The sequence below is a fragment of the Nicotiana tabacum genome, chromosome 1 (genome assembly GCF_000715075.1).
Source record: "Nicotiana tabacum cultivar K326 chromosome 1, ASM71507v2, whole genome shotgun sequence".
Classification (NCBI taxonomy): domain Eukaryota; kingdom Viridiplantae; phylum Streptophyta; class Magnoliopsida; order Solanales; family Solanaceae; genus Nicotiana; species Nicotiana tabacum.
The window spans coordinates 180,551,158-180,561,308 of record NC_134080.1 but is presented as its reverse complement, the minus strand read 5'-3'; the positions used below and the strand labels follow the sequence as shown (position 1 = coordinate 180,561,308).

General features: G+C 34.3%; 1 long non-coding RNA gene across 1 annotated transcript; it reads right to left on the bottom strand.

The window, feature by feature from the left end:
- Positions 1-853: 853 nt before the first annotated feature.
- On the bottom strand, positions 854-9,651 carry LOC142181680 (uncharacterized). The gene is made up of 4 exons (XR_012710604.1): positions 9,477-9,651; positions 1,235-2,780; positions 1,029-1,121; positions 854-947 (listed from the first exon to the last, which is right to left on the bottom strand). It is a non-coding gene; the product is annotated as an uncharacterized LOC142181680 (long non-coding RNA).
- Between the last annotated feature and the right edge of the window lie 500 nt (positions 9,652-10,151).

The following is a 10,151-nucleotide window of genomic DNA, read 5'->3' as shown; positions in this document are numbered from 1 at the left end:
TATAGTTGGGAAAATGGTAATTTCTCACAACCTTTGCGAGATCAACAATAGTGAGGGAAATATAAAAGCAAGAAGCATACAAGGTAAGACTAAATACAACAACAAATTAATAAAAATCGAAGAAGGAAAACTCAAACAATAGTGACGAAGGACAAAGATGAGTAATACTATGAGAAGGTTAAGCATTTTCAGCAAAACTAGGCATCCTTGATGTTTGTGGTACTCGTTCGTGTCTACTATTGGCATTAGAAATCTAATAAATATTAACATGTTAGATAACAATACTTTTATATGATTAGAATTTCATTAAAAATGTCTATAACTTATGAAATGGAGTTACCTATTCCCTTAAGGTGCCATTGTTACTTTAAGGCATAGATGCATCAGGAGCATATTTGCGCATGAGTTGTCTCATTTGGAGTAATTCTGATTGCATCATCTCCTGATTTTATTTCATCATATTCATTTCTTCATTTTGTTTCTCCTATAACTCGATTATCTTCTGTTCTAACCTTTGTATAACCTCATCAGAAGAATCAATTGCAATAATATTTTCTAAGGAAGACCTACTACCCCATAGAACAAAAAAAGTTGGACCAAGTCCTAAACCACGAACATACCCACTTTTTTCATTTCCTAACACCTAAGAATATACATCGCCTTCCCAAGCAACACTACGAGAAGGTTGCTCAGTAGATCTCTCACTATTGCCCATCCTTTCATTTATCATTTCCTGACCATAGAATACACAACAAATAAATTTTGGAATTGATGAGTAGGAAAAAATGCACATTGTTTGACAGAGTCATCAAATTCACAAAATAAAATAAAGAATAAATCTTACGATTGTCTTGACAGCATCATCATCCAGTGGCCTACCATCCTTACATTTTTTTATAAGTTAATAAGAAAATTTTTGCTCGTGTAGGCTCAATTCCATTTACAGCCTAATACAATAAAAATGATATCAGATATGCGTGTTAAAAAAAAGTTTAAAATATTATAATTTGTAATTTTTACAAGTTTACCTGCTCATTCATCAAGGTAGCAATACTTTTGGATCCTTCTGTGTGAGGCATCGTTTGCTTGGCTCTATTGTCTCTATTTGCTTGAGTACGTCTCTGTCATTGAAATATTAAAACTATATTTTATAAATCATAAATAAAAATTGAGCATAACTAAAATAAAAACTCAATGAAAATGAGCAGATTAGGAGAATTTTCAAGGTTCATACCTTAGCTTTATCAGAAACCCAATAAGAGACAAGACCACTCCATTGATCCCTCGGTATGCGACTTGGTCTATTTTTTAGTAATGTGTCTTTAGTCTTATATTTTGGCGTATACTCACCCTTTAACTCGCACTTGTAATCTTTCCATTTCATTCCTAGTGACTTTAAGACCCATGCTTCTCCATGTTCTGGGATAGAAAACTTCTTCTGAAAAAATAAAAGCCAACATTTAGAAGATAACATCATGTATAGTTTGGAATTCATTTCAACCTATGGACTACATACCCTGGCGCCTGGTGAGAGCTTGATAGGTGCTTCTTAGTATTTGCCACTAGCAAGTGGATTCACATACACTGACAGGAGAAGGAAGCATTCAACGGACATTGTTGTAATAGCTATTTCATTAGACTTTAGTTTTTTTCTATCTTTTTACTAGCTAGTAGTTTCATGAAACTTCTATTTTGGTTTGGACATCTTGTTAGCTTTGGACCCATTTTGTAATTTTATTTATATATTAGTCACTAGGCAGCCTGCCTAGTGGTATATTTGCTAAAAAAATCATGTATAAATAGCATGTTCACAAAATAATAATAATAATAATAATAACAACAACTTTCCATACCGTCACAAAATCCACTAATTTCTTCTTTTTCTCTTTGTCAAAATTTCTCCAATCATCTACACATAGAGGTGTTAGCTCTGGAGTTCTGGCAATAATTCCTAGAAAGCTAGCAAGCTTTCGACCCTCTTTCCCAATAGCTTGGTTACGATTATTAAACGACACATCAATTGTCTTCCCCGGCGAAAGTTTCCAAATATCTTTTAGTAAAGTAGGCCCACAAACTTTATTTGATTCTGAATTACCTAGAATGAAAAAGATCCGAATAATGTGGTGACTTCAAGAATTCTAACTCCAGATACTTTAACATTACTCTGTTGAAAGAGACTACCAAAGCAGGAGTATTACTATAAATATCACAACAATGTCAAAGAATTACAATAAAGTTCTCATATTGGAACTGAAGTTAAAGTTGTAGGAAATCAGACATAACTAATAGAGCTTTTAATTAACAGAGCTCTTAACTAATAGAAGGTTCACCAAGGCCAAAGTAGTCCACTGAAGTTATCACACATACTAGCAAATGAAAGCTATCGCCTAATGTTATACATAATCAGATTGCAATACTATAGAAGCATTACCTGAATCTTCATCATGTTGAATCTCAGTGCCACCATCAGAACTATTCAACTCATTAGATTGACCATCATGTGCTTGGGCGTCAGAGAAGTTCTGACTATCCATCAACTATTCAATATATGGCTGGGCTCTAGAGTAGTTTTGACCATCCATCAAGTGCTCAATATAAGGTATCACATCTTCATCTTCATCTTTTTCAACTACCAGTCGGTTGCGACTTCTAGTTTGCATATTTCTTTTTCCAAAATAAAGAAACTATCTAGGTGCATTATGTTATACTAGTACCAGATTAACTCCAACCAATCAATAGGTCACATGCAAAATAGGAGGATTCATCGTCCTCATCTCAAGCTGTGAAAAATAAATGAATAGCAATTTATGCATACAAACAAAACCTTGCGCAAATATAGATCAAGAGATAAAAGGAATTGATGCACCAGCAAAAACTATTGTCCAATTATAATAGCACCTTAGCATATTGCAGTGCAAGGGCTACTATCAGCAAAATATAACTAAAATAAAGCACAAAGAATTCACTCAATTCAACCAAAAAGCAACCAATACAAACATAGAAAATCCATAGCTGACTAACATGCATCTTCTATAAAATGGCTCAAATTGAAAGCAAAAAGTATATTTATTCAAATTTCTGCATTAACAAAATCCCTAGAAGTTCTTAAATAACACTTGCAAGAAAAATACTCTATAAGTTCTACCTATCTTATTCAGAATCACATTCATTTTTAATGTCATTTTCTCTCTCAACATTAGCTTCACCATCATTTACAGAAGCTTGACAATGCACGTTTGTGTAAATTACTATCCCATCGACACCACTTCTTACCCAATCATTATACTTATCCTTAGGAACACGAGCATTTTCTAAGAGAGCCAAGTTAGTGGCATCACTCTGCATTGATGACTCAAACTGCAATCTATCTTCCTCTCCCATATTAAAAATATATCGAGGTTTAATTAACCTAGGGCCAAATCATTCATGATCTTGAGGATCTTGTACAAATATTACTTGTGAGCTTGTTCTGCAAAAATAAAGGGCTCATGACGTTCTTGATCGCCAGAGTCTGTTAGGCGTGAGAAATTCATAAGTGTGAAACCCAAGACATCTTTGCTAACCCCTCTACCTTTTGTTACATCAACCCAATCACACCTAAATAATACAATCTTAAATTCTTCATAGTAGTTTAACTCCACAATATCATTCAATCTGCCATAATATGTGATATTTGCAGACTTTGGAGCATTGCCACTTGAACCTGCATAACTTTCAGTCTTTGAAACGACCATAACACCACTATTTTGTGTCACCTTAAATTCTTCACTTTGCTTCGTTCGAAACCGATACCCATTATTTACATCAAATGCATTTAATCTTTTCGCAATGTAACTCAGCCCTTGTGCAAGGACTTTAACATCTCTTATGATGTTAGATGTGGCTTCTAACTCATTTACCTAACCAAATAAAAGATACAACTATAAATGTGGATATATGTACAAGGACAATAATTTAACATAACTAATGACTTAGTCCTACTACTTACTTTCTCCTTGAACCACTTGTGAAATGTATCGAAATGCATATGATCAAGTTGATGTTGTATCAAACGACGCTTATGATGTGACTCTTGATTTTAGCAATATGTTCCCTATTCATGGAACTCGCATTTATTAAATTTGTTATCAAATAAGTAATATACATATAATAAATAATACATATAACACTTACTTTTTATAATTTTCAACCACTTCTAACTCGCAATTGAAAAGTACATGTCGATGTGCTTGCAACCATATTTTCTCATCCAACTCAAATACATCTATTCCACCGTACGACTCACCAACAGTTGGAAAAAAGAATTCTTTTTTACTAGTCTCATGCTCAATTTCATCACCGCATTTTCTTGAACAATAAGACCTTGAATCTCCAGCCTCTAAATATCGTAAGCAAAATGCCATATACTCATTTGCTATGTATGCTTCTTCTATTGAACTTTTGGACATGCACAATTACGAACATATGATTTTACAATACCCAAATACCTATGGAATAAAATAATGGTATTAGTTTAATATAATATTTAACAACCAAAGATATAATAAAGATTTAGTGACATTATTCATACCTCTCAATTGGGTACATCTAGCGATAATGTACTGGCCCCGCAAGGTTAGCCTCAAATGCCAAGTGAATTACCAAATGTATTATAATAGTAAAGAATCCTGGGAGGAAAAGTTTCTCCATAGTAGACAACGTTTCTGGATTTTTTTCTTCAAGTAACTTTAACTCTTCTAGTTTTAGTTCTTTGCTATACAAAACACGAAAGAATGAGAATAGTTCAATTAAAATGGAACTAAATCTTTTATTTACTGATCTACGCAAGGCAAGAGGAAGGAGTTCTTGCAATATAACATGACAATCATGAGTTTTTAGCCAGTATATCTTCAGTTTGCTAATGCAACGTGCGATATTAGGCGCAAAGCCATCCGGAAACTTGGCATTTTGTAGTACTTCATAAAACAACTCTTTTTCATTCTGAGACATTGTGAAAAAAGTAGGAGGAAGATATATTTTCCTACTAGCTCGATATTGAGGCCATAAACTTGGTCTTATTTTCATCTCCTTCAAGTCCAATCAAGCTTCTAAGTTATCTTTAGACTTTTACCAAGACCCAATAATGTATAAATTAAGTTATCACATACATTCTTTTCTATGTGCATCACATCAAGATTATGACGCACCAAGTTAGACTTCCAATGAGGAAGATCAAAAAAAATACTCCTCTTTTTCCATGTGTTTTTCATCACTCCGCTTATCCCTTCACTCGATTGGCCGAGGGTAAATTCTATATCTTTAACTTGATTCAACAATAGTGACCCAGATACTGGACAAGGTGCATGTCTTTTTTCTTTAGTCCGATCAAATGATTTTGCATCATTCCGATATTTGTGTCCCGACTTCAAGAAGTATCGATGCCCCATGTAACAAAACTTTCTGCCATGTCTGAGCCTTCTAGATTGAGTGTTTATGTTACAAGAAAGGCAAGCAAACAGACCAAAAGTTCACCATCCAGAGAGAGTACCATATGATGGAAAATCATTTATAGTCCACATGAGAGCTGCTAGCATTTGAAATATCTCCTTAATAGAGGCATCGTGTGTTTCTACCCAGACAACCCGTAATTTATTTAACTTTTCTATTAAAGGTTGCAAAAAGACATCAATATTATTGCCAGGCGCTTTTGGTCCAGAAATATGTAAGGACAAAATGAAGAACTCTTGTTTCATGTACATCCATGGTGGAAGATTATATGGCATTAAAATCACTGGCCATGTACTGTAAATAGTTCGCATTGTGCCAAATAGATTAAACCCATCAGAAGCTAATCCTAGGTTCACATTATAAGGATCTCCAACAAATTCGGGATATTTACTATCAAAAATTTTCCAAGCTTCAGAATTTACAGGATGACGTAAAACTCCATCTTTTTCGGGCTCTTGATGATGTCATCGCATTGCTTTAAAAATTTCTAAAGACATAAACAATCTTTGTAGCCTTGGTTTCAAAGGAAAATACCTTAGGACCTTGTCTGGAATTTTTCTAGCATCATTTTTTATCTAGAAGCACCACAAACTCTGCGTTCATCAACATTCTTATTAGCAAACTCTTTTCTAAAATGCATGCAATCATTGGGACACGCATGAATTTTTTCATGCTTTAAGCCCTAGCCTTCAACTATCTTTTTGGTCTCAAAGAAAGAAGAAGGCAATTTTTCTCCTTCAGGCAACGCATCTTTCAACAGTCCAAGCAAAGAATTAAAAAATTCATTTGACCATTTGAACATGCATTTTGTACGATACATATGCAGCAAAAAGGACAGTTTGCTAAACTTGTTGCATCTAGGATATTGTTCTTCATTTGCCTCCTTCATGAGCCATTCAAACTTATCTACCTCTGGATGAGAATGATTTCCAGATAGATGAGCAATATTCTCTTGTACATTTTTCTCCATGCTACCACATTCACTAATGTCAGTATCCATGAACTGTGTAACTCCTCCAAATGCATTATGTATCATTCTTCGCATATCATCGCCTCTTAGAGTTGACGGGATGTGATTAGTTTCTTGAGCATTGTTAGACCCCTTTAAAGACTCGCCATGACAAAACGAAGTATCATATGACGGTATAATACCATTAATTACAAGATGATCATATGTTGTAGCCCGGTTTACTTGATAGATAAGCACACACTCCGTACAAGGACATGCAATTTTTCTCCACCTTGTTTTTCAAAAAAGGCATGATTTAAAAAATCCTCTACTCCGTCCAAATATTCTTCGCTAACTCTATCATAATACATCCATATTTTATTTTTATGATTGTCCATGGCATTCAAGATATTCCTTGCTTTTCTATAATTACTGCAAGAGCTAAAAATTCATCAGTAAAAAAAAAGGTATTAATCAAAAAGGTAATTCAAAATAAAATAACTATCCGATTAGTAAGTAATTCCATAGCTCCAATATATTATTTTAACAATTAAAACTATCAAACATAAATTTATTAGCCAATTTGTTTCTATATTCCATTTTTACCAATTTGTTTCTATACTCCATTTTTACCAATTTGTTTATAACTCTTTCGTTCACTGAGCGTCATTTTAACTATTCTAAAGCTAAATGAAATATAAGTTAGTTTAAATATTAAAATTACACAATTATAAATAAAAAACCAATATAATTGCTATGAAATCATCCATCTCAAAAATCAATGAGGTTTACGGACAACTTTGACTCACAAGGAGAGAAAGGAAAGCTACAACTGATACACAGCTAGAGCAGGAGGAAATCTGGAAATATAATCGATTATAGTGATCAAATCCATGTGGAGGAGAGAAAGCTAGAGGAGCAGACAATTGGAGTTTACACAAAATATCATCATGTTCAAATCCTTAAGGAAGAGAACATGGTGATTACACTTTTTACTAACTATGTTTTCTTTTTTTGCAGGGCAAGTTACTGTACCTATGCCCTATACTTTGGTGGATTTTCATCTGGTGGTATTAGTGCTATGCACTAACTCAACTGGAAGGAAGCCAAAGATAGGCATAATCATAGAAACAAGGAGGAGTACCATGCTGCCCAGGTTTACTGTGATAGGCGGCCTCTTTTGGCAAGCTATAATAGGAGTATATGATGTGATTGGAGTGGAAAATCAAATTGAGATTAATATCTCAAACTCACAGGAAATACGCCAACAAAGATCAAGCATAGAATTTAATTGGGGCTCACATATATCAACCCTTAAAATAGGCAGATTTGCATATGTACACAGCTGGTACAGAACTACAGGGCAAGACGTTTGGTAGATCGGTTCAGGGTTCAAAATGGTTTATACCAAATATGCTGGTGGAATTGATGCAATATTATATCAAAATCATTGCAACAGAACAACTGATCATATATGGATAGAATTTGAGGGTGTTTACTCAATGCATCATCATGTTCAAATCCAGATGGACAAGACCATGGTGATGAAGATTTTCACTAACAATGTGTTCTTTTTTGCAGGGAAAGACACTGTGTCTATGCCCTATACGTTGATGGAATTACAGTTGGTGGTATTAGTGCTATGCACTCATTCCACTGGAAGGAAGTTAAAGTTAGGCACAAGCATAAAAGCGAGACTGAGTACTATGCTGCCCAGAATTTATATACTAAACAAGTACTTTTGGCAAGATAAAACAAGAGCAAATAAAGACTAAAAATCATATTCATGCATTTAACACCTCAAATGCACAATTACGTTACGTGATTAAGTGTATTGCTGGTAAGAGCAATGGGTCATTTTCATAGATATCTTCAAAATGGACTAGGTCAATTATGTCCACAGATGGTGAAAAGAGGAAGCTGGTATTCAGATGAGTAGTGGTGCCTTTTTGTGGATTGGTTTAATATACATGGAGACTTCAAAAACACATGCAGGGAGCCAGGCAAGGTCAGGACAGAATAGTTTTGGAATATTGGAAATAACAGAAGCAACTGAAGAAGACAAAAGCTCATAACACATGGGAAAATTGTAATGCAGACATTGGAGCATTATGATTTGTCACTGGGAAGTGATAGTTACAGTAGAACACTGTTTGATTCTTATTTCTGCAATATCTACAGAATGCAGATTTTATTGGACAAGAAATATAGACCAAACAAATACTGAGAACTACTTTGGCAAACAAATGGTCATATCTCTTTGTGGTTATCCATGTAATTGGCTAGTTTTTATACATGTTTTACACATTTTCATATGCATATTTTGCAATCAGAAATATATCTAAGTGGTACTCTATATACTTATATTCTTTATCTAAGCACTTAACAAAGTTCAATCTAATATATGAATAGCCGAGGGCCTGTTTTACACCATTTGAAGGCCATTCTTAAAGTAACAAAGAGCGTCCATACTTATTAAAGGATCTGAAAATCATTGTCCATGCTACATACATTGTTTCATATAAAACATGAATCCCATGTACAAGAACATTAACCTCGGAAACTATATGAGTTTCTTTTCCAAAAATTGATTTATAACATAGGAGAAATTTAGATATAAAAGATAAGCGGCCGAAATAAACATCCAAATAAGAACATCCATATAACATGACTTTTACTAGATTAAATTACGCAGAATCTATTGTAAATCAATCGACAAGAATCAATCCAAAATCTACTATAAATCAATTACAAGCGACTAATTTAATAGGGGAAAAGGAGAAGTTAATAGGGGAAGAAGAAGGACGGGCACTATAGCAGGCTGTCGACGCAAAAATGAGTTAGGAACTGATTTTCTGTAAATCAACGACCAGCATCAATAAAAAATCTACTGTAAATCGATTGCAAGGAACTGATTCACTTTAAATCTACTTTAAATTGATTAGAAGAAGAGAAGTTAACACTGCCATTGATATACTATAAATCGATTTGAACTGATCTACTGTAAATCGAATGTAAAATCGAAAAGAAGAAAATTTACCTGGGAAGAAGCTGGGCACTGCCGTTGACACACTGTAAATCGCACCGGCGTTGCTGCACTGGCGTTGATATAGTAGTGAGTTAGGGCTTTTTGGCAGCGAAGTCGATTCAACTTGGGAGGGAAACGATTCAATGTTTCCATTCTATTGTTTTCTAATTGGGAGGGAAACGATAAAAGGTATCCAAAAAAATTGGAGGGAAAGATTTTCTCTTCTTTGTGCGGAGGGAAAGTTAAAATAATAAAAGATTAATTTCAATTAGTAATTTTTAGTGGCTATTATTTTTTATTGCCGGTAAAAGGATATATTTTACTGGCTAATGGTCATATGCCACAAATATTTAAGCTTAATGAATTTATTAGTGACGATTGCCTTATTGCCGCTAAATAATTGTCGCCAAAGGAATTTTTTGTAGTAGTGCTTGAGATGCTCCGTTTCGACTTCAACAAGACGACTAAGGTATGTCAAAACTTCGTTCGGGCTAGATTAATGCTCGTTAAGCATAACAGTGAATACACTCGAGCTCGAATGTGTGTGATATACTTTCTGATAATCGGGCGACCCATAAATGTGGGTGAGCTCATGCTTGGGGAGATGGCCCCCACCCGCTTTGAGAAAAGGATTAAAAGGTTCTTTTTTGGAAACTTCCTGATGTAGTACATGCTATCCCGTAGGGT